A 22,093-nucleotide genomic window follows, 5' to 3' on the forward strand; every position below is an offset into this window, starting at 1 on the left:
TTCATGCAAATAAAATACAATTCATTTTATAGTGAGGTTGGTGGTTTGTAGTAGGATGAAAGAAGAACTGGTTCATATGTAGCCATTTTGAGAAGCTGTGCAAAACTGATCATCTTTGCAATGCTGTATCAACACATCCAGGGAAAGAAGTGTAGGGCACAAAGTCAATTTGTAACTTCAATTTTTAAAGAAACAAAACCATATACAATTCTTAACTAACAATGTATCTGAAGCAAATAACTTAATCTTTAAAATGGGACCTCATTTATCGTTTTTGCAAAAGTATGAAGGGAGAAAAAATGATTGTCAACAAAAATCACCTTTTAGAAATAATACATATAATGATTTGAAGATTATTTGTCATTTTGGATTTTCACATTCAAACAGTGTGGCCGGTTAGCTGAGTTGGTTAGAGCGTGGTGCTAATAACGCCAAGGTCTTGGGTTCGATCCCCACACTGGCCATTTGTTTTTCTTGATGACCCAACATCATTGACAACAATGGATTTAAACTTGTAGTACAGTGCTTGGAAACTAGGCTTCATCATCAGTATTGGCTATAGTGATTATCCCTTGTAGCTGCCTTGAATACATTGTAGATCTTTTACCATTATCCTTTAAATATATAGTATTTTACACCCTATTTTTATTTTGCTTTGGACTGTAGGAAGAAATGAAAGCCCTATTACCAATGCCACACTTCAAAGCACTTTATGCTTTATGATTTTTCTTTAAAATAGAAATGCTTTTCAATCAATATATGATCTACTACGTGGCCCATCCGTAAATGTTTCATGCAAATAAAATACAATTCATTTTATAGTGAGGTTTTTGGTTTGTAGTAGGATGAAAGAAGAACTGGTTCATATGTAGCCATTTTGAGAAGCTGTGCAAAACTGATCATCTTTGCCATGCTGTATCAACACATCCAGGGAAAGAAGTGTAGGGCACAAAGTCAATTTGTAACTTCAATTTTTAAAGAAACAAAACCATATACAATTCTTAACTAACAATGTATCTGAAGCAAATAACTTAATCTTTAAAATGGGACCTCATTTATCGTTTTTGCAAAAGTATGAAGGGAGAAAAAATGATTGTCAACAAAAATCACCTTTTAGAAATAATACATATAATGATTTATTGTCAACAAAAATCACCTTTTAGAAATAATACACATAATGATTTGAAGATTATTTGTCATTTTGGATTTTCGCATTCAAAGAGTGTGGCTGGTTAGCTGAGTTGGTTAGAGCATGGTGCTAATAACGCCAAGGTCTTGGGTTCGATCCCCACACTGGCCATTTGTTTATCTTGATGACCTAACATCATTGACAACAATGGATTTAAACTTGTAGTACAGTGCTTGGAAACTAGGCTTCATCATCAGTATTGGCTATAGTGATTATCCTAGTAACTGCCTTGAATACATTGTAGATCTTTTACCATTATTCTTTAAATATATAGTATTTTACACCCTATTTTTATTTTGCTTTGGACTGTAGGAAGAAATGAAAGCCCTATTACCAATGCCACACTTCAAAGCACTTTATGCTTTATGATTTTTCTTTAAAATAGAAATGCTTTTCAATCAATATATGATCTACTACGTGGCCCATGCGTAAATGTTTCATGCAAATAAAATACAATTCATTTTATAGTGAGGTTGGTGGTTTGTAGTAGGATGAAAGAAGAACTGGTTCATATGTAGCCATTTCGAGAAGCTGTGCAAAACTGATCTTCTTTGCCATGCTGTATCAACACATCCAGGGAAAGAAGTGTAGGGCACAAAGTCAATTTGTTACTTCAATTTTTATAGAAACAAAACCATATACAATTCTTAACTAACAATTTATCTGAAGCAAGTAACTTAATCTTTAAAATTGGACCTCATTTATCGTTTTTGCAAAAGTATGAAGGGAGAAAAAATGATTGTCAACAAAAATCACCTTTTAGAAATAATACATATAATGATTTGAAGATTATTTGTCATTTTGGATTTTCACATTCAAACAGTGTGGCCTGTTAGCTCAGTTGGTTAGAGCGTGGTGCTAATAACGCCAAGGTCTTGGGTTCGATCCCCACACTGGCCATTTGTTTTTCTTGATGACCCAACATCATTGACAACAATGGATTTAAACTTGGAAACTAGGCTTCATCATCAGTATTGGCTATAGTGATTATCCCTTGTAGCTGCCTTGAATACATTGTAGATCTTTTACCATTATCCTTTAAATATATAGTATTTTACACCCTATTTTTATTTTGCTTTAAACTGTAGGAAGAAATGAAAGCCCTATTACCAATGCCACACTTCAAAGCACTTTATGCTTTATGATTTTTCTTTAAAATAGAAATGCTTTTCAATCAATATATGATCTACTACGTGGCCCATGCGTAAATGTTTCATGCAAATAAAATACAATTCATTTTATAGTGAGGTTGGTGGTTTGTAGTAGGATGAAAGAAGAACTGGTTCATATGTAGCCATTTTGAGAAGCTGTGCAAAACTGATCATCTTTGCAATGCTGTATCAACACATCCAGGGAAAGAAGTGTAGGGCACAAAGTCAATTTGTAACTTCAATTTTTAAAGAAACAAAACCATATACAATTCTTAACTAACAATGTATCTGAAGCAAATAACTTAATCTTTAAAATGGGACCTCATTTATCGTTTTTGCAAAAGTATGAAGGGAGAAAAAATGATTGTCAACAAAAATCACCTTTTAGAAATAATACATATAATGATTTGAAGATTATTTGTCATTTTGGATGTTCACATTCAAACAGTGTGGCCGGTTAGCTCAGTTGGTTATAGCGTGGTGCTAATAACGCCAAGGTCTTGGGTTCGATCCCCACACTGGCCATTTGTTTTTCTTGATGACCCAACATCATTGACAACAATGGATTTAAACTTGTAGTACAGTGCTTGGATCTAGGCTTCATCATCAGTATTGGCTATAGTGATTATCCCTTGTAGCTGCCTTGAATACATTGTAGATCTTTTACCATTATCCTTTAAATATATAGTATTTTACACCCTATTTTTATTTTGCTTTGGACTGTAGGAAGAAATGAAAGCCCTATTACCAATGCCACACTTCAAAGCACTTTATGCTTTATGATTTTTCTTTAAAATAGAAATGCTTTTCAATCAATATATGATCTACTACGTGGCCCATGCGTAAATATTTCATGCAAATAAAATACAATTCATTTTATAGTGAGGTTTTTGGTTTGTAGTAGGATGAAAGAAGAACTGGTTCATATGTAGCCATTTTGAGAAGCTGTGCAAAACTGATCATCTTTGCCATGCTGTATCAACACATCCAGGGAAAGAAGTGTAGGGCACAAAGTCAATTTGTAACTTCAATTTTTAAAGAAACAAAACCATATACAATTCTTAACTAACAATGTATCTGAAGCAAATAACTTAATCTTTAAAATGGGACCTCATTTATCGTTTTTGCAAAAGTATGAAGGGAGAAAAAATGATTGTCAACAAAAATCACCTTTTAGAAATAATTCATATAATGATTTATTGTCAACAAAAATCACCTTTTAGAAATAATACACATAATGATTTGAAGATTATTTGTCATTTTGGATTTTCACATTCAAAGAGTGTGGCCGGTTAGCTCAGTTGGTTAGAGCATGGTGCTAATAACGCCAAGGTCTTGGGTTCGATCCCCACATTTGTTTATCTTGATGACCTAACATCTTTGACAACAATGGATTTAAACTTGTAGTACAGTGCTTGGAAACTAGGCTTCATCATCAGTATTGGCTATAGTGATTATCCTAGTAACTGCCTTGAATACATTGTAGATCTTTTACCATTATACTTTAAATATATAGTATTTTACACCCTATTTTTATTTTGCTTTGGACTGTAGGAAGAAATGAAAGCCCTATTACCAATGCCACACTTCAAAGCACTTTATGCTTTATGATTTTTCTTTCAAATAGAAATGCTTTTCAATCAATATATGATCTACTACGTGGCCCATGCGTAAATGTTTCATGCAAATAAAATACAATTAATTTTATAGTGAGGTTGGTGGTTTGTAGTAGGATGAAAGAAGAACTGGTTCATATGTAGCCATTTCGAGAAGCTGTGCAAAACTGATCTTCTTTGCCATGCTGTATCAACACATCCAGGGAAAGAAGTGTAGGGCACAAAGTCAATTTGTAACTTCAATTTTTAAAGAAACAAAACCATATACAATTCTTAACTAACAATGTATCTGAAGCAAGTAACTTAATCTTTAAAATGGGACCTCATTTATCGTTTTTGCAAAAGTATGAAGGGAGAAAAAATGATTGTCAACAAAAATCACCTTTTAGAAATAATACATATAATGATTTATTGTCAACAAAAATCACCTTTTAGAAATAATACACATAATGATATGAAGATTATTTGTCATTTTGGATTTTCGCATTCAAAGAGTGTGGCCGGTTAGCTCAGTTGGTTAGAGCGTGGTGCTAATAACGCCAAGGTCTTGGGTTCGATCCCCACACTGGCCATTTGTTTATCTTGATGACCCAACATCATTGACAACAATGGATTTAAACTTGTAGTACAGTGCTTGGAAACTAGGCTTCATCATCAGTATTGGCTATAGTGATTATCCTAGTAACTGCCTTGAATACATTGTAGATCTTTTACCATTATACTTTAAATATATAGTATTTTAAACCCTATTTTTATTTTGCTTTGGACTGTAGGAAGAAATGAAAGCCCTATTACCAATGCCACACTTCAAAGCACTTTATGCTTTATGATTTTTCTTTAAAATAGAAATGCTTTTCAATCAATATATGATCTACTACGTGGCCCATGCGTAAATGTTTCATGCAAATAAAATACAATTAATTTTATAGTGAGGTTGGTGGTTTGTAGTAGGATGAAAGAAGAACTGGTTCATATGTAGCCATTTCGAGAAGCTGTGCAAAACTGATCTTCTTTGCCATGCTGTATCAACACATCCAGGGAAAGAAGTGTAGGGCACAAAGTCAATTTGTTACTTAAATTTTTATAGAAACAAAACCATATACAATTCTTAACTAACAATTTATCTGAAGCAAGTAACTTAATCTTTAAAATGGGACCTCATTTATCGTTTTTGCAAAAGTATGAAGTGAGAAAAAATGATTGTCAACAAAAATCACCTTTTAGAAATAATACATATAATGATTTATTGTCAACAAAAATCACCTTTTAGAAATAATACACATAATGATTTGAAGATTATTTGTCATTTTGGATTTTCGCATTCAAACAGTGTGGCCGGTTAGCTCAGTTGGTTAGAGCGTGGTGCTAATAACGCCAAGGTCTTGGGTTTGATCCCCACACTGGCCAATTGTTTTGCTTGATGACCCAACATCATTGACAACAATGGATTTAAACTTGTATTACAGTGCTTGGAAACTAGGCTTCATCATCAGTATTGGCTATAGTGATTATCCCTTGTAACTGCCTTGAATACATTGTAGATCTTTTACCATTATCCATTAAATATATACTATTTTACACCCTATTTTTATTTTGCTTTGGACTGTAGGAAGAAATGAAAGCCCTATTACCAATGCCAAACTTCAAAGCACTTTATGCTTTATGAGTTTTCTTTAAAATAGAAATGCTTTTCAATCAATATATGATCTACTACGTGGCCCATGCGTAAATGTTTCATGCAAATAAAATACAATTAATTTTATAGTGAGGTTGGTGGTTTGTAGTAGGATGAAAGAAGAACTGGGTCATATGTAGACATATCGAGAAGCTGTGCAAAACTGATCTTCTTTGCCATGCTGTATCAACACATCCAGGGAAAGAAGTGTAGGGCACAAAGTCAATTTGTAACTTCAATTTTTAAAGAAACAAAACCATATACAATTCTTAACTAACAATTTATCTGAAGCAAATAAGTTAATCTTTAAAATGGGACCTCATTTATCGTTTTTGCAAAAGTATGAAGGGAGAAAAAATGATTGTCAACAAAAATCACCTTTTAGAAATAATACATATAATGATTTGAAGATTATTTGTCATTTTGGATTTTCACATTCAAACAGTGTGGCCGGTTAGCTCAGTTGGTTAGAGCGTGGTGCTAATAACGCCAAGGTCTTGGGTTCGATCCCAACACTGGCCATTTGTTTTTCTTGATGACCCAACATCATTGACAACAATGGATTTAAACTTGTAGTACAGTGCTTGGAAACTAGGCTTCATCATCAGTATTGGCTATAGTGATTATCCCTTGTAGCTGCCTTGAATACATTGTAGATCTTTTACCATTATCCTTTAAATATATAGTATTTTACACCCTATTTTTATTTTGCTTTGGACTGTAGGAAGAAATGAAAGCCCTATTACCAATGCCACACTTCAAAGCACTTTATGCTTTATGATTTTTCTTTAATATAGAAATGCTTTTCAATCAATATATGATCTAATACGTGGCCCATGTGTAAATGTTTCATGCAAATAAAATGCAATTCATTTTATAGTGAGGTTGGTGGTTTGTAGTAGGATGAAAGAAGAACTGGTTCATATATAGCCATTTTGAGAAGCTGTGCAAAACTGATCATCTTTGCCATGCTGTATCAACACATCCAGGGAAAGAAGTGTAGGGCACAAAGTCAATTTGTAACTTCAATTTTTAAAGAAACAAAACCATATACAATTCTTAACTAACAATGTATCTGAAGCAAATAACTTAATCTTTAAAATGGGACCTCATTTATCGTTTTTGCAAAAGTATGAAGGGAGAAAAAATTATTGTCAACAAAAATCACCTTTTAGAAATAATACATATAATGATTTATTGTCAACAAAAATCACCTTTTAGAAATAATACATATAATGATTTGAAGATTATTTGTCATTTTGGATTTTCACATTCAAACAGTGTGGCCGGTTAGCTCAGTTGGTTAGAGCGTGGTGCTAATAACACCAAGGTCTTGGGTTCGATCCCAACACTGGCCATTTGTTTTTCTTGATGACCCAACATCATTGACAACAATGGATTTAAACTTGTAGTACAGTGCTTGGAAACTAGGCTTCATCATCAGTATTGGCTATAGTGATTATCCCTTGTAGCTGCCTTGAATACATTGTAGATCTTTTACCATTATCCTTTAAATATATAGTATTTTACACCCTATTTTTATTTTGCTTTGGACTGTAGGAAGAAATGAAAGCCCTATTACCAATGCCACACTTCAAAGCACTTTATGCTTTATGATTTTTCTTTAATATAGAAATGCTTTTCAATCAATATATGATCTAATACGTGGCCCATGTGTAAATGTTTCATGCAAATAAAATGCAATTCATTTTATAGTGAGGTTGGTGGTTTGTAGTAGGATGAAAGAAGAACTGGTTCATATATAGCCATTTTGAGAAGCTGTGCAAAACTGATCATCTTTGCCATGCTGTATCAACACATCCAGGGAAAGAAGTGTAGGGCACAAAGTCAATTTGTAACTTCAATTTTTAAAGAAACAAAACCATATACAATTCTTAACTAACAATGTATCTGAAGCAAATAACTTAATCTTTAAAATGGGACCTCATTTATCGTTTTTGCAAAAGTATGAAGGGAGAAAAAATTATTGTCAACAAAAATCACCTTTTAGAAATAATACATATAATGATTTATTGTCAACAAAAATCACCTTTTAGAAATAATACATATAATGATTTGAAGATTATTTGTCATTTTGGATTTTCACATTCAAACGGTGTGGCCGGTTAGCTCAGTTGGTTAGAGCGTGGTGCTAATAACGCCAAGGTCTTGGGTTTGATCCCCACACTGGCCAATTGTTTTGCTTGATGACCCAACATCATTGACAACAATGGATTTAAACTTGTATTACAGTGCTTGGAAACTAGGCTTCATCATCAGTATTGGCTATAGTGATTATCCCTTGTAACTACCTTGAATACATTGTAGATCTTTTACCATTATCCTTTAAATATATAGTATTTTACACCCTATTTTTATTTTGCTTTGGACTGTAGGAAGAAATGAAAGCCCTATTACCAATGCCACACTTCAAAGCACTTTATGCTTTATGATTTTTCTTTAAAATAGAAATGCTTTTCAATCAATATATGATCTAATACGTGGCCCATGTGTAAATGTTTCATGCAAATAAAATACAATTCATTTTATAGTGAGGTTGGTGGTTTGTACTAGGATGAAAGAAGAACTGGTTCATATATAGCCATTTTGAGAAGCTGTGCAAAACTGATCATCTTTGCCATGCTGTATCAACACATCCAGGGAAAGAAGTGTAGGGCACAAAGTCAATTTGTAACTTTAATTTTTAAAGAAACAAAACCATATACAATTCTTAACTAACAATTTATCTGAAGCAAGTAACTTAATCTTTAAAATGGGACCTCATTTATCGTTTTTGCAAAAGTATGAAGGGAGAAAAAATGATTGTCAACAAAAATCACCTTTTAGAAATAAGACATATAATGATTTGAAGATTATTTGTCATTTTTGATTTTCACATTCAAATAGTGTGGCCGGTTAGATCAGTTGGTTAGAGCGTGGTGCTAATAACGTCAAGGTCTTGGCTTCGATCCCCACAATGGCCATTTGTTTTTCTTGATGACCCAACATCATTGACAACAATGGATTTAATTAATATATGATCTACTACGTGGCCCATGCGTAAATGTTTCATGCAAATAAAATACAATTCATTTTATAGTGAGGTTGGTGGTTTTTAGTAGGATGAAAGAAGAACTGGTTCATATGTAGCCATTTCGAGAAGCTGTGCAAAACTGATCTTCTTTGCCATGCTGTATCAACACATCCAGGGAAAGAAGTGTAGGGCACAAAGTCAATTTGTAACTTCAATTTTTAAAGAAACAAAACCATATACAATTCTTAACTAACAATTTATCTGAAGCAAATAACTTAATCTTTAAAATGGGACCTCATTTATCGTTTTTGCAAAAGTATGAAGGGAGAAAAAATGATTGTCAACAAAAATCACCTTTTAGAAATAATACATATAATGATTTGAAGATTATTTGTCATTTTGGATTTTCGCATTCAAAGAGTGTGGCCGGTTAGCTCAGTTGGTTAGAGCGTGGTGTTAATAACGCCATGGTCTTCGGTTCGATCCCTACACTGGCCATTTGTTTATCTTGATGACCCAACATCATTGACAACAATGTATTTAAACTTGTAGTACAGTGCTTGGAAACTAGGCTTCATCATCAGTATTGGCTATAGTGATTATCCCTTGTAACTGCCTTGAATATATTGTAGATCTTTTACCATTATCCTTTAAATATATAGTATTTTACACCCTATTTTTATTTTGCTTTGGACTGTAGGAAGAAATGAAAGCCCTATTACCAATGCCACACTTCAAAGCACTTTATGCTTTATGATTTTTCTTTAAAATAGAAATGCTTTTCAATCAATATATTATCTACTACATGGCCCATGCGTAAATGTTTCATGCAAATAAAATACAATTCATTTTTATAGTGAGGTTGGTGGTTTGTAGTAGGATGAAAGAAGAACTGGTTCATATGTAGCCATTTCGAGAAGCTGTGCAAAACTGATCTTCTTTGCCATGCTGTATCAACACATCCAGGGAAAGAAGTGTAGGGCACAAAGTCAATTTGTAACTTCAATTTTTAAAGAAACAAAACCATATACAATTCATAACTAACAATTTATCTGAAGCAAGTAACTTAATCTTTAAAATGGGACCTCATTTATCGTTTTTGCAAAAGTATGAAGGGAGAAAAAATGATTGTCAACAAAAATCACCTTTTAGAAATAAGATATATAATGATTTGTAGATTATTTGTCATTTTTGATTTTCACATTCAAACAGTGTGGCCGGTTAGCTCAGTTGGTTAGAGCGTGGTGCTAATAACGCCAAGGTCTTGTGTTCGATCCCCACACTGGCCATTTGTTTTGCTTGATGACCCAACATCATTGACAACAATGGATTTAAACTTGTAGTACAGTGCTTGGAAACTAGGCTTCATCATCAGTATTGGCTATAGTGATTATCCCTTGTAGCTGCCTTGAATACATTGTAGATCTTTTACCATTATCCTTTAAATATATAGTATTTTACACCCTATTTTTATTTTGCTTTGGACTGTAGGAAGAAATGAAAGCCCTATTACCAATGCCACACTTCAAAGCACTTTATGCTTTATGATTTTTCTTTAAAATAGAAATGCTTTTCAATCAATATATGATCTAATACGTGGCCCATGTGTAAATGTTTCATGCAAATAAAATACAATTCATTTTATAGTGAGGTTGGTGGTTTGTACTAGGATGAAAGAAGAACTGGTTCATATATAGCCATTTTGAGAAGCTGTGCAAAACTGATCATCTTTGCCATGCTTTATCAACACATCCAGGGAAAGAAGTGTAGGGCACAAAGTCAATTTGTAACTTCAATTTTTAAAGAAACAAAACCATATACAATTCTTAACTAACAATGTATCTGAAGCAAATAACTTAATCTTTAAAATGGGACCTCATTTATCGTTTTTGCAAAAGTATGAAGGGAGAAAAAATGATTGTCAACAAAAATCACCTTTTAGAAATAATACATATAATGATTTGAAGATTATTTGTCATTTTGGATTTTCACATTCAAACAGTGTGGCCGGTTAGATCAGTTGGTTAGAGCGTGGTGCTAATAACGTCAAGGTCTTGGGTTCGATCCCCACACTGGCCATTTGTTTTTCTTGATGACCCAACATCATTGACAACAATGGATTTAATTAATATATGATCTACTACGTGGCCCATGCGTAAATGTTTCATGCAAATAAAATACAATTCATTTTATAGTGAGGTTGGTGGTTTGTAGTAGGATGAAAGAAGAACTGGTTCATATGTAGCCATTTCGAGAAGCTGTGCAAAACTGATCTTCTTTGCCATGCTGTATCAACACATCCAGGGAAAGAAGTGTAGGGCACAAAGTCAATTTGTAACTTCGATTTTTAAAGAAACAAAACCATATACAATTCTTAACTAACAATTTATCTGAAGCAAATAACTTAATCTTTAAAATGGGACCTCATTTATCGTTTTTGCAAAAGTATGAAGGGAGAAAAAATGATTGTCAACAAAAGTCACCTTTTAGAAATAATACATATAATGATTTGAAGATTATTTGTCATTTTGGATTTTCGCATTCAAAGAGTGTGGCCGGTTAGCTCAGTTGGTTAGAGTGTGGTGTTAATAACGCCATGGTCTTGGGTTCGATCCCTACACTGGCCATTTGTTTATCTTGATGACCCAACATCATTGACAACAATGGATTTAAACTTGTATTACAGTGCTTGGAAACTAGGCTTCATCATCAGTATTGGCTATAGTGATTATCCCTTGTAACTACCTTGAATACATTGTAGATCTTTTACCATAATCCTTTAAATATATAGTATTTTACACCCTATTTTTATTTTGCTTTGGACTGTAGGAAGAAATGAAAGCCCTATTACCAATGCCACACTTCAAAGCACTTTATGCTTTATGATTTTTCTTTAAAATAGAAATGTTTTTCAATCAATATATGATCTACTACGTGGCCCATGCGTAAATGTTTCATGCAAATAAAATACAATTCATTTTATAGTGAGGTTGGTGGTTTGTAGTAGGATGAAAGAAGAACTGGTTCATATGTAGCCATTTCGAGAAGCTGTGCAAAACTGATCTTCTTTGCCATGCTGTATCAACACATCCAGGGAAAGAAGTGTAGGGCACAAAGTCAATTTGTAACTTCAATTTTTAAAGAAACAAAACCATATACAATTCATAACTAACAATTTATCTGAAGCAAGTAACTTAATCTTTAAAATGGGACCTCATTTATCGTTTTTGCAAAAGTATGAAGGGAGAAAAAATGATTGTCAACAAAAATCACCTTTTAGAAATAAGATATATAATGATTTGTAGATTATTTGTCATTTTTGATTTTCACATTCAAACAGTGTGGCCGGTTAGCTCAGTTGGTTAGAGCGTGGTGCTAATAACGCCAAGGTCTTGTGTTCGATCCCCACACTGGCCATTTGTTTTGCTTGATGACCCAACATCATTGACAACAATGGATTTAAACTTGTAGTACAGTGCTTGGAAACTAGGCTTCATCATCAGTATTGGCTATAGTGATTATCCCTTGTAGCTGCCTTGAATACATTGTAGATCTTTTACCATTATCCTTTAAATATATAGTATTTTACACCCTATTTTTATTTTGCTTTGGACTGTAGGAAGAAATGAAAGCCCTATTACCAATGCCACACTTCAAAGCACTTTATGCTTTATGATTTTTCTTTAAAATAGAAATGCTTTTCAATCAATATATGATCTAATACGTGGCCCATGTGTAAATGTTTCATGCAAATAAAATACAATTCATTTTATAGTGAGGTTGGTGGTTTGTACTAGGATGAAAGAAGAACTGGTTCATATATAGCCATTTTGAGAAGCTGTGCAAAACTGATCATCTTTGCCATGCTTTATCAACACATCCAGGGAAAGAAGTGTAGGGCACAAAGTCAATTTGTAACTTCAATTTTTAAAGAAACAAAACCATATACAATTCTTAACTAACAATGTATCTGAAGCAAATAACTTAATCTTTAAAATGGGACCTCATTTATCGTTTTTGCAAAAGTATGAAGGGAGAAAAAATGATTGTCAACAAAAATCACCTTTTAGAAATAATACATATAATGATTTGAAGATTATTTGTCATTTTGGATTTTCACATTCAAACAGTGTGGCCGGTTAGATCAGTTGGTTAGAGCGTGGTGCTAATAACGTCAAGGTCTTGGGTTCGATCCCCACACTGGCCATTTGTTTTTCTTGATGACCCAACATCATTGACAACAATGGATTTAATTAATATATGATCTACTACGTGGCCCATGCGTAAATGTTTCATGCAAATAAAATACAATTCATTTTATAGTGAGGTTGGTGGTTTGTAGTAGGATGAAAGAAGAACTGGTTCATATGTAGCCATTTCGAGAAGCTGTGCAAAACTGATCTTCTTTGCCATGCTGTATCAACACATCCAGGGAAAGAAGTGTAGGGCACAAAGTCAATTTGTAACTTCGATTTTTAAAGAAACAAAACCATATACAATTCTTAACTAACAATTTATCTGAAGCAAATAACTTAATCTTTAAAATGGGACCTCATTTATCGTTTTTGCAAAAGTATGAAGGGAGAAAAAATGATTGTCAACAAAAGTCACCTTTTAGAAATAATACATATAATGATTTGAAGATTATTTGTCATTTTGGATTTTCGCATTCAAAGAGTGTGGCCGGTTAGCTCAGTTGGTTAGAGTGTGGTGTTAATAACGCCATGGTCTTGGGTTTGATCCCTACACTGGCCATTTGTTTATCTTGATGACCCAACATCATTGACAACAATGGATTTAAATTTGTATTACAGTGCTTGGAAACTAGGCTTCATCATCAGTATTGGCTATAGTGATTATCCCTTGTAACTACCTTGAATACATTGTAGATCTTTTACCATAATCCTTTAAATATATAGTATTTTACACCCTATTTTTATTTTGCTTTGGACTGTAGGAAGAAATGAAAGCCCTATTACCAATGCCACACTTCAAAGCACTTTATGCTTTATGATTTTTCTTTAAAATAGAAATGTTTTTCAATCAATATATGATCTACTACGTGGCCCATGCGTAAATGTTTCATGCAAATAAAATACAATTCATTTTATAGTGAGGTTGGTGGTTTGTAGTAGGATGAAAGAAGAACTGGTTCATATGTAGCCATTTCGAGAAGCTGTGCAAAACTGATCTTCTTTGCCATGCTGTATCAACACATCCAGGGAAAGAAGTGTAGGGCACAAAGTCAATTTGTAACTTCAATTTTTAAAGAAACAAAACCATATACAATTCTTAACTAACAATTTATCTGAAGCAAGTAACTTAATCTTTAAAATGGGACCTCATTTATCGTTTTTGCAAAAGTATGAAGGGAGAAAAAATGATTGTCAACAAAAATCACCTTTTAGAAATAATACATATAATGATTTGAAGATTATTTGTCATTTTGGATTTTCACATTCAAACAGTGTGGCCGGTTAGCTCAGTTGGTTAGAGCGTGGTGCTAATAACGCCAAGGTCTTGGGTTCGATCCCCACACTGGCCATTTGTTTATCTTGATGACCCAACATTATTGACAACAATGGATTTAAACTTGTATTACAGTGCTTGGAAACTAGGCTTCATCATCAGTATTGGCTATAGTGATTATCCCTTGTAACTACCTTGAATACATTGTAGATCTTTTACCATTATCCTTTAAATATATAGTATTTTACACCCTATTTTTATTTTGCTTTGGACTGTACGAAGAAATGAAAGCCCTATTACCAATGCCACACTTCAAAGCACTTTATGCTTTATGATTTTTCTTTAAAATAGAAATGCTTTTCAATCAATATATGATCTACTATGTGGCCCATGCGTAAATGTTTCATGCAAATAAAATACAATTCATTTTATAGTGAGGTTGGTGGTTTGTAGTAGGATGAAAGAATAACTGGTTCATATGTAGCCATTTCGAGAAGCTGTGCAAAACTGATCTTCTTTGCCATGCTGTATCAACACATCCAGGGAAAGAAGTGTAGGGCACAAAGTCAATTTGTAACTTCAATTTTTAAAGAAACAAAACCATATACAATTCTTAACTAACAATTTATCTGAAGCAAGTAACTTAATCTTTAAAATGGGACCTCATTTATCGTTTTTGCAAAAGTATGAAGGGATAAAAAATGATTGTCAACAAAAATCACCTTTTAGAAATAAGATATATAATGATTTGAAGATTATTTGTCATTTTGGATTTTCACATTCAAACGGTGTGGCCGGTTAGCTCAGTTGGTTAGAGCGTGGTGCTAATAACGCCAAGGTCTTGGGTTCGATCCCCACACTGGCCAATTGTTTTGCTTGATGACCCAACATCATTGACAACAATGGATTTAAACTTGTATTACAGTGCTTGGAAACTAGGCTTCATCATCAGTATTGGCTATAGTGATTATCCCTTGTAACTACCTTGAATACATTGTAGATCTTTTACCATTATCCTTTAAATATATAGTATTTTACACCCTATTTTTATTTTGCTTTGGACTGTAGGAAGAAATGAAAGCCCTATTACCAATGCCACACTTCAAAGCACTTTATGCTTTATGATTTTTCTTTAAAATAGATATGGTTTTCAATCAATATATGATCTACTACGTGGCCCATGCGTAAATGTTTCATGCAAATAAAATACAATTCATTTTATAGTGAGGTTGGTGGTTTGTAGTAGGATGAAAGAAGAACTGGTTCATATGTAGCCATTTCGAGAAGCTGTGCAAAACTGATCTTCTTTGCCATGCTGTATCAACACATCCAGGGAAAGAAGTGTAGGGCACAAAGTCAATTTGTAACTTCAATTTTTAAAGAAACAAAACCATATACAATTCTTAACTAACAATTTATCTGAAGCAAGTAACTTAATCTTTAAAATGGGACCTCATTTATCGTTTTTGCAAAAGTATGAAGGGAGAAAAAATGATTGTCAACAAAAATCACCTTTTAGAAATAATACATATAATGATTTGAAGATTATTTGTCATTTTTGATTTTCACATTCAAACACTGTGGCCGGTTAGCTCACTTGGTTAGAGCGTGGTGCTAATAACGCCAAGGTCTTGTGTTCGATCCCCACACTGGCCATTTGTTTTGCTTGATGACCCAACATCATTGACAACAATGGATTTAAACTTGTAGTACAGTGCTTGGAAACTAGGCTTCATCATCAGTATTGGCTATAGTGATTATCCCTTGTAGCTGCCTTGAATACATTGTAGATCTTTTACCATTATCCTTTAAATATATAGTATTTTACACCCTATTTTTATTTTGCTTTGGACTGTAGGAAGAAATGAAAGCCCTATTACCAATGCCACACTTCAAAGCACTTTATGCTTTATGATTTTTCTTTAAAATAGAAATGCTTTTCAATCAATATATGATCTAATACGTGGCCCATGTGTAAATGTTTCATGCAAATAAAATACAATTCATTTTATAGTGAGGTTGGTGGTTTGTACTAGGATGAAAGAAGAACTGGTTCATATATAGCCATTTTGAGAAGCTGTGCAAAACTGATCATCTTTGCCATGCTTTATCAACACATCCAGGGAAAGAAGTGTAGGGCACAAAGTCAATTTGTAACTTCAATTTTTAAAGAAACAAAACCATATACAATTCTTAACTAACAATGTATCTGAAGCAAATAACTTAATCTTTAAAATGGGACCTCATTTATCGTTTTTGCAAAAGTATGAAGGGAGAAAAAATGATTGTCAACAAAAATCACCTTTTAGAAATAATACATATAATGATTTGAAGATTATTTGTCATTTTGGATTTTCACATTCAAACAGTGTGGCCGGTTAGATCAGTTGGTTAGAGCGTGGTGCTAATAACGTCAAGGTCTTGGGTTCGATCCCCACACTGGCCATTTGTTTTTCTTGATGACCCAACATCATTGACAACAATGGATTTAATTAATATATGATCTACTACGTGGCCCATGCGTAAATGTTTCATGCAAATAAAATACAATTCATTTTATAGTGAGGTTGGTGGTTTGTAGTAGGATGAAAGAAGAACTGGTTCATATGTAGCCATTTCGAGAAGCTGTGCAAAACTGATCTTCTTTGCCATGCTGTATCAACACATCCAGGGAAAGAAGTGTAGGGCACAAAGTCAATTTGTAACTTCGATTTTTAAAGAAACAAAACCATATACAATTCTTAACTAACAATTTATCTGAAGCAAATAACTTAATCTTTAAAATGGGACCTCATTTATCGTTTTTGCAAAAGTATGAAGGGAGAAAAAATGATTGTCAACAAAAGTCACCTTTTAGAAATAATACATATAATGATTTGAAGATTATTTGTCATTTTGGATTTTCGCATTCAAAGAGTGTGGCCGGTTAGCTCAGTTGGTTAGAGTGTGGTGTTAATAACGCCATGGTCTTGGGTTCGATCCCTACACTGGCCATTTGTTTATCTTGATGACCCAACATCATTGACAACAATGGATTTAAACTTGTATTACAGTGCTTGGAAACTAGGCTTCATCATCAGTATTGGCTATAGTGATTATCCCTTGTAACTACCTTGAATACATTGTAGATCTTTTACCATAATCCTTTAAATATATAGTATTTTACACCCTATTTTTATTTTGCTTTGGACTGTAGGAAGAAATGAAAGCCCTATTACCAATGCCACACTTCAAAGCACTTTATGCTTTATGATTTTTCTTTAAAATAGAAATGTTTTTCAATCAATATATGATCTACTACGTGGCCCATGCGTAAATGTTTCATGCAAATAAAATACAATTCATTTTATAGTGAGGTTGGTGGTTTGTAGTAGGATGAAAGAAGAACTGGTTCATATGTAGCCATTTCGAGAAGCTGTGCAAAACTGATCTTCTTTGCCATGCTGTATCAACACATCCAGGGAAAGAAGTGTAGGGCACAAAGTCAATTTGTAACTTCAATTTTTAAAGAAACAAAACCATATACAATTCTTAACTAACAATTTATCTGAAGCAAGTAACTTAATCTTTAAAATGGGACCTCATTTATCGTTTTTGCAAAAGTATGAAGGGAGAAAAAATGATTGTCAACAAAAATCACCTTTTAGAAATAATACATATAATGATTTGAAGATTATTTGTCATTTTGGATTTTCACATTCAAACAGTGTGGCCGGTTAGCTCAGTTGGTTAGAGCGTGGTGCTAATAACGCCAAGGTCTTGGGTTCGATCCCCACACTGGCCATTTGTTTATCTTGATGACCCAACATTATTGACAACAATGGATTTAAACTTGTATTACAGTGCTTGGAAACTAGGCTTCATCATCAGTATTGGCTATAGTGATTATCCCTTGTAACTACCTTGAATACATTGTAGATCTTTTACCATTATCCTTTAAATATATAGTATTTTACACCCTATTTTTATTTTGCTTTGGACTGTACGAAGAAATGAAAGCCCTATTACCAATGCCACACTTCAAAGCACTTTATGCTTTATGATTTTTCTTTAAAATAGAAATGCTTTTCAATCAATATATGATCTACTATGTGGCCCATGCGTAAATGTTTCATGCAAATAAAATACAATTCATTTTATAGTGAGGTTGGTGGTTTGTAGTAGGATGAAAGAATAACTGGTTCATATGTAGCCATTTCGAGAAGCTGTGCAAAACTGATCTTCTTTGCCATGCTGTATCAACACATCCAGGGAAAGAAGTGTAGGGCACAAAGTCAATTTGTAACTTCAATTTTTAAAGAAACAAAACCATATACAATTCTTAACTAACAATTTATCTGAAGCAAGTAACTTAATCTTTAAAATGGGACCTCATTTATCGTTTTTGCAAAAGTATGAAGGGATAAAAAATGATTGTCAACAAAAATCACCTTTTAGAAATAAGATATATAATGATTTGAAGATTATTTGTCATTTTGGATTTTCACATTCAAACGGTGTGGCCGGTTAGCTCAGTTGGTTAGAGCGTGGTGCTAATAACGCCAAGGTCTTGGGTTCGATCCCCACACTGGCCAATTGTTTTGCTTGATGACCCAACATCATTGACAACAATGGATTTAAACTTGTATTACAGTGCTTGGAAACTAGGCTTTATCATCAGTATTGGCTATAGTGATTATCCCTTGTAACTACCTTGAATACATTGTAGATCTTTTACCATTATCCTTTAAATATATAGTATTTTACACCCTATTTTTATTTTGCTTTGGACTGTAGGAAGAAATGAAAGCCCTATTACCAATGCCACACTTCAAAGCACTTTATGCTTTATGATTTTTCTTTAAAATAGATATGGTTTTCAATCAATATATGATCTACTACGTGGCCCATGCGTAAATGTTTCATGCAAATAAAATACAATTCATTTTATAGTGAGGTTGGTGGTTTGTAGTAGGATGAAAGAAGAACTGGTTCATATGTAGCCATTTCGAGAAGCTGTGCAAAACTGATCTTCTTTGCCATGCTGTATCAACACATCCAGGGAAAGAAGTGTAGGGCACAAAGTCAATTTGTAACTTCAATTTTTAAAGAAACAAAACCATATACAATTCTTAACTAACAATTTATCTGAAGCAAGTAACTTAATCTTTAAAATGGGACCTCATTTATCGTTTTTGCAAAAGTATGAAGGGAGAAAAAATGATTGTCAACAAAAATCACCTTTTAGAAATAATACATATAATGATTTGAAGATTATTTGTCATTTTGGATTTTCACATTCGAACAGTGTGGCCGGTTAGCTCAGTTGGTTAGAGCGTGGTGCTAATAACGCCAAGGTCTTGGGTTCGATCCCCACACTGGCCATTTGTTTATCTTGATGACCCAACATTATTGACAACAATGGATTTAAACTTGTATTACAGTGCTTGGAAACTAGGCTTCATCATCAGTATTGGCTATAGTGATTATCCCTTGTAACTACCTTGAATACATTGTAGATCTTTTACCATTATCCTTTAAATATATAGTATTTTACACCCTATTTTTATTTTGCTTTGGACTGTACGAAGAAATGAAAGCCCTATTACCAATGCCACACTTCAAAGCACTTTATGCTTTATGATTTTTCTTTAAAATAGAAATGCTTTTCAATCAATATATGATCTACTATGTGGCCCATGCGTAAATGTTTCATGCAAATAAAATACAATTCATTTTATAGTGAGGTTGGTGGTTTGTAGTAGGATGAAAGAATAACTGGTTCATATGTAGCCATTTCGAGAAGCTGTGCAAAACTGATCTTCTTTGCCATGCTGTATCAACACATCCAGGGAAAGAAGTGTAGGGCACAAAGTCAATTTGTAACTTCAATTTTTAAAGAAACAAAACCATATACAATTCTTAACTAACAATTTATCTGAAGCAAGTAACTTAATCTTTAAAATGGGACCTCATTTATCGTTTTTGCAAAAGTATGAAGGGAGAAAAAATGATTGTTAACAAAAATCACCTTTTAGAAATAAGATATATAATGATTTGAAGATTATTTGTCATTTTGGATTTTCACATTCAAACGGTGTGGCCGGTTAGCTCAGTTGGTTAGAGCGTGGTGCTAATAACGCCAAGGTCTTGGGTTCGATCCCCACACTGGCCAATTGTTTTGCTTGATGACCCAACATCATTGACAAAAATGGATTTAAACTTGTATTACAGTGCTTGGAAACTAGGCTTCATCATCAGTATTGGCTATAGTGATTATCCCTTGTAACTACCTTGAATACATTGTAGATCTTTTACCATTATCCTTTAAATATATAGTATTTTACACCCTATTTTTATTTTGCTTTGGACTGTAGGAAGAAATGAAAGCCCTATTACCAATGCCACACTTCAAAGCACTTTATGCTTTATGATTTTTCTTTAAAATAGAAATGCTTTTCAATCAATATATGATCTACTACGTGGCCCATGCGTAAATGTTTCATGCAAATAAAATACAATTCATTTTATAGTGAGGTTGGTGGTTTGTAGTAGGATGAAAGAAGAACTGGTTCATATGTAGCCATTTTGAGAAGCTGTGCAAAACTGATCATCTTTGCCATGCTGTATCAACACATCCAGGGAAAGAAGTGTAGGGCACAAAGTCAATTTGTAACTTCAATTTTTAAAGAAACAAAACCATATACAATTCTTAACTAACAATTTATCTGAAGCAAGTAACTTAATCTTTAAAATGGGACCTCATTTATCGTTTTTGCAAAAGTATGAAGGGAGAAAAAATGATTGTCAACAAAAATCACCTTTTAGAAATAATACATATAATGATTTGAAGATTATTTGATATTTTGGATTTTCACATTCAAACAGTGTGGCCGGTTAGCTCAGTTGGTTAGAGCGTGGTGCTAATAACGCCAAGGTCTTGGGTTCGATCCCAACACTGGCCATTTGTTTTTCTTGATGACCCAACATCATTGACAACAATGGATTTAAACTTGTAGTACAGTGCTTGGAAACTAGGCTTCATCATCAGTATTGGCTATAGTGATTATCCCTTGTAGCTGCCTTGAATACATTGTAGATCTTTTACCATTATCCTTTAAATATATAGTATTTTACACCCTATTTTTATTTTGCTTTGGACTGTAGGAAGAAATGAAAGCCCTATTACCAATGCCACACTTCAAAGCACTTTATGCTTTATGATTTTTCTTTAAAATAGAAATGCTTTTCAATCAATATATGATCTAATACGTGGCCCATGTGTAAATGTTTCATGCAAATAAAATGCAATTCATTTTATAGTGAGGTTGGTGGTTTGTAGTAGGATGAAAGAAGAACTGGTTCATATATAGCCATTTTGAGAAGCTGTGCAAAACTGATCATCTTTGCCATGCTGTATCAACACATCCAGGGAAAGAAGTGTAGGGCACAAAGTCAATTTGTAACTTCAATTTTTAAAGAAACAAAACCATATACAATTCTTAACTAACAATGTATCTGAAGCGAATAACTTAATCTTTAAAATGGGACCTCATTTATCGTTTTTGCAAAAGTATGAAGGGAGAAAAAATTATTGTCAACAAAAATCACCTTTTAGAAATAATACATATAATGATTTATTGTCAACAAAAATCACCTTTTAGAAATAATACATATAATGATTTGAAGATTATTTGTCATTTTGGATTTTCACATTCAAACGGTGTGGCCGGTTAGCTCAGTTGGTTAGAGCGTGGTGCTAATAACGCCAAGGTCTTGGGTTTGATCCCCACACTGGCCAATTGTTTTGCTTGATGACCCAACATCATTGACAACAATGGATTTAAACTTGTATTACAGTGCTTGGAAACTAGGCTTCATCATCAGTATTGGCTATAGTGATTATCCCTTGTAACTACCTTGAATACATTGTAGATCTTTTACCATTATCCTTTAAATATATAGTATTTTACACCCTAT

General features: G+C 33.3%; 11 non-coding genes across 11 annotated transcripts; all 11 read left to right on the forward strand.

Annotated features, from left to right (window-relative positions):
* The first annotated feature begins 2,015 nt into the window (after window positions 1-2,015).
* TRNAI-AAU (transfer RNA isoleucine (anticodon AAU)) lies at window positions 2,016-2,089 on the forward strand. Its single transcript has one exon. It is a non-coding gene; the product is annotated as a tRNA-Ile (tRNA).
* Window positions 2,090-4,454: 2,365 nt separating this feature from the next.
* Window positions 4,455-4,528, forward strand: TRNAI-AAU (transfer RNA isoleucine (anticodon AAU)). Its single transcript has one exon. It is a non-coding gene; the product is annotated as a tRNA-Ile (tRNA).
* Window positions 4,529-5,289: 761 nt separating this feature from the next.
* Window positions 5,290-5,363, forward strand: TRNAI-AAU (transfer RNA isoleucine (anticodon AAU)). The gene has a single exon. It is a non-coding gene; the product is annotated as a tRNA-Ile (tRNA).
* Window positions 5,364-7,751: 2,388 nt separating this feature from the next.
* Window positions 7,752-7,825, forward strand: TRNAI-AAU (transfer RNA isoleucine (anticodon AAU)). Its single transcript has one exon. It is a non-coding gene; the product is annotated as a tRNA-Ile (tRNA).
* A 6,311-nt stretch (window positions 7,826-14,136) lies between these two features.
* On the forward strand, window positions 14,137-14,210 carry TRNAI-AAU (transfer RNA isoleucine (anticodon AAU)). Its single transcript has one exon. It is a non-coding gene; the product is annotated as a tRNA-Ile (tRNA).
* Window positions 14,211-14,926: 716 nt separating this feature from the next.
* TRNAI-AAU (transfer RNA isoleucine (anticodon AAU)) lies at window positions 14,927-15,000 on the forward strand. Its single transcript has one exon. It is a non-coding gene; the product is annotated as a tRNA-Ile (tRNA).
* A 2,844-nt stretch (window positions 15,001-17,844) lies between these two features.
* TRNAI-AAU (transfer RNA isoleucine (anticodon AAU)) lies at window positions 17,845-17,918 on the forward strand. The gene has a single exon. It is a non-coding gene; the product is annotated as a tRNA-Ile (tRNA).
* A 716-nt stretch (window positions 17,919-18,634) lies between these two features.
* Window positions 18,635-18,708, forward strand: TRNAI-AAU (transfer RNA isoleucine (anticodon AAU)). Its single transcript has one exon. It is a non-coding gene; the product is annotated as a tRNA-Ile (tRNA).
* A 716-nt stretch (window positions 18,709-19,424) lies between these two features.
* TRNAI-AAU (transfer RNA isoleucine (anticodon AAU)) lies at window positions 19,425-19,498 on the forward strand. Its single transcript has one exon. It is a non-coding gene; the product is annotated as a tRNA-Ile (tRNA).
* A 716-nt stretch (window positions 19,499-20,214) lies between these two features.
* Window positions 20,215-20,288, forward strand: TRNAI-AAU (transfer RNA isoleucine (anticodon AAU)). The gene has a single exon. It is a non-coding gene; the product is annotated as a tRNA-Ile (tRNA).
* Window positions 20,289-21,840: 1,552 nt separating this feature from the next.
* Window positions 21,841-21,914, forward strand: TRNAI-AAU (transfer RNA isoleucine (anticodon AAU)). The gene has a single exon. It is a non-coding gene; the product is annotated as a tRNA-Ile (tRNA).
* Window positions 21,915-22,093: the final 179 nt, after the last annotated feature.

The sequence above is a fragment of the Crinia signifera genome, chromosome 2 (genome assembly GCF_055691185.1).
Source record: "Crinia signifera chromosome 2, ASM5569118v1, whole genome shotgun sequence".
Classification (NCBI taxonomy): domain Eukaryota; kingdom Metazoa; phylum Chordata; class Amphibia; order Anura; family Myobatrachidae; genus Crinia; species Crinia signifera.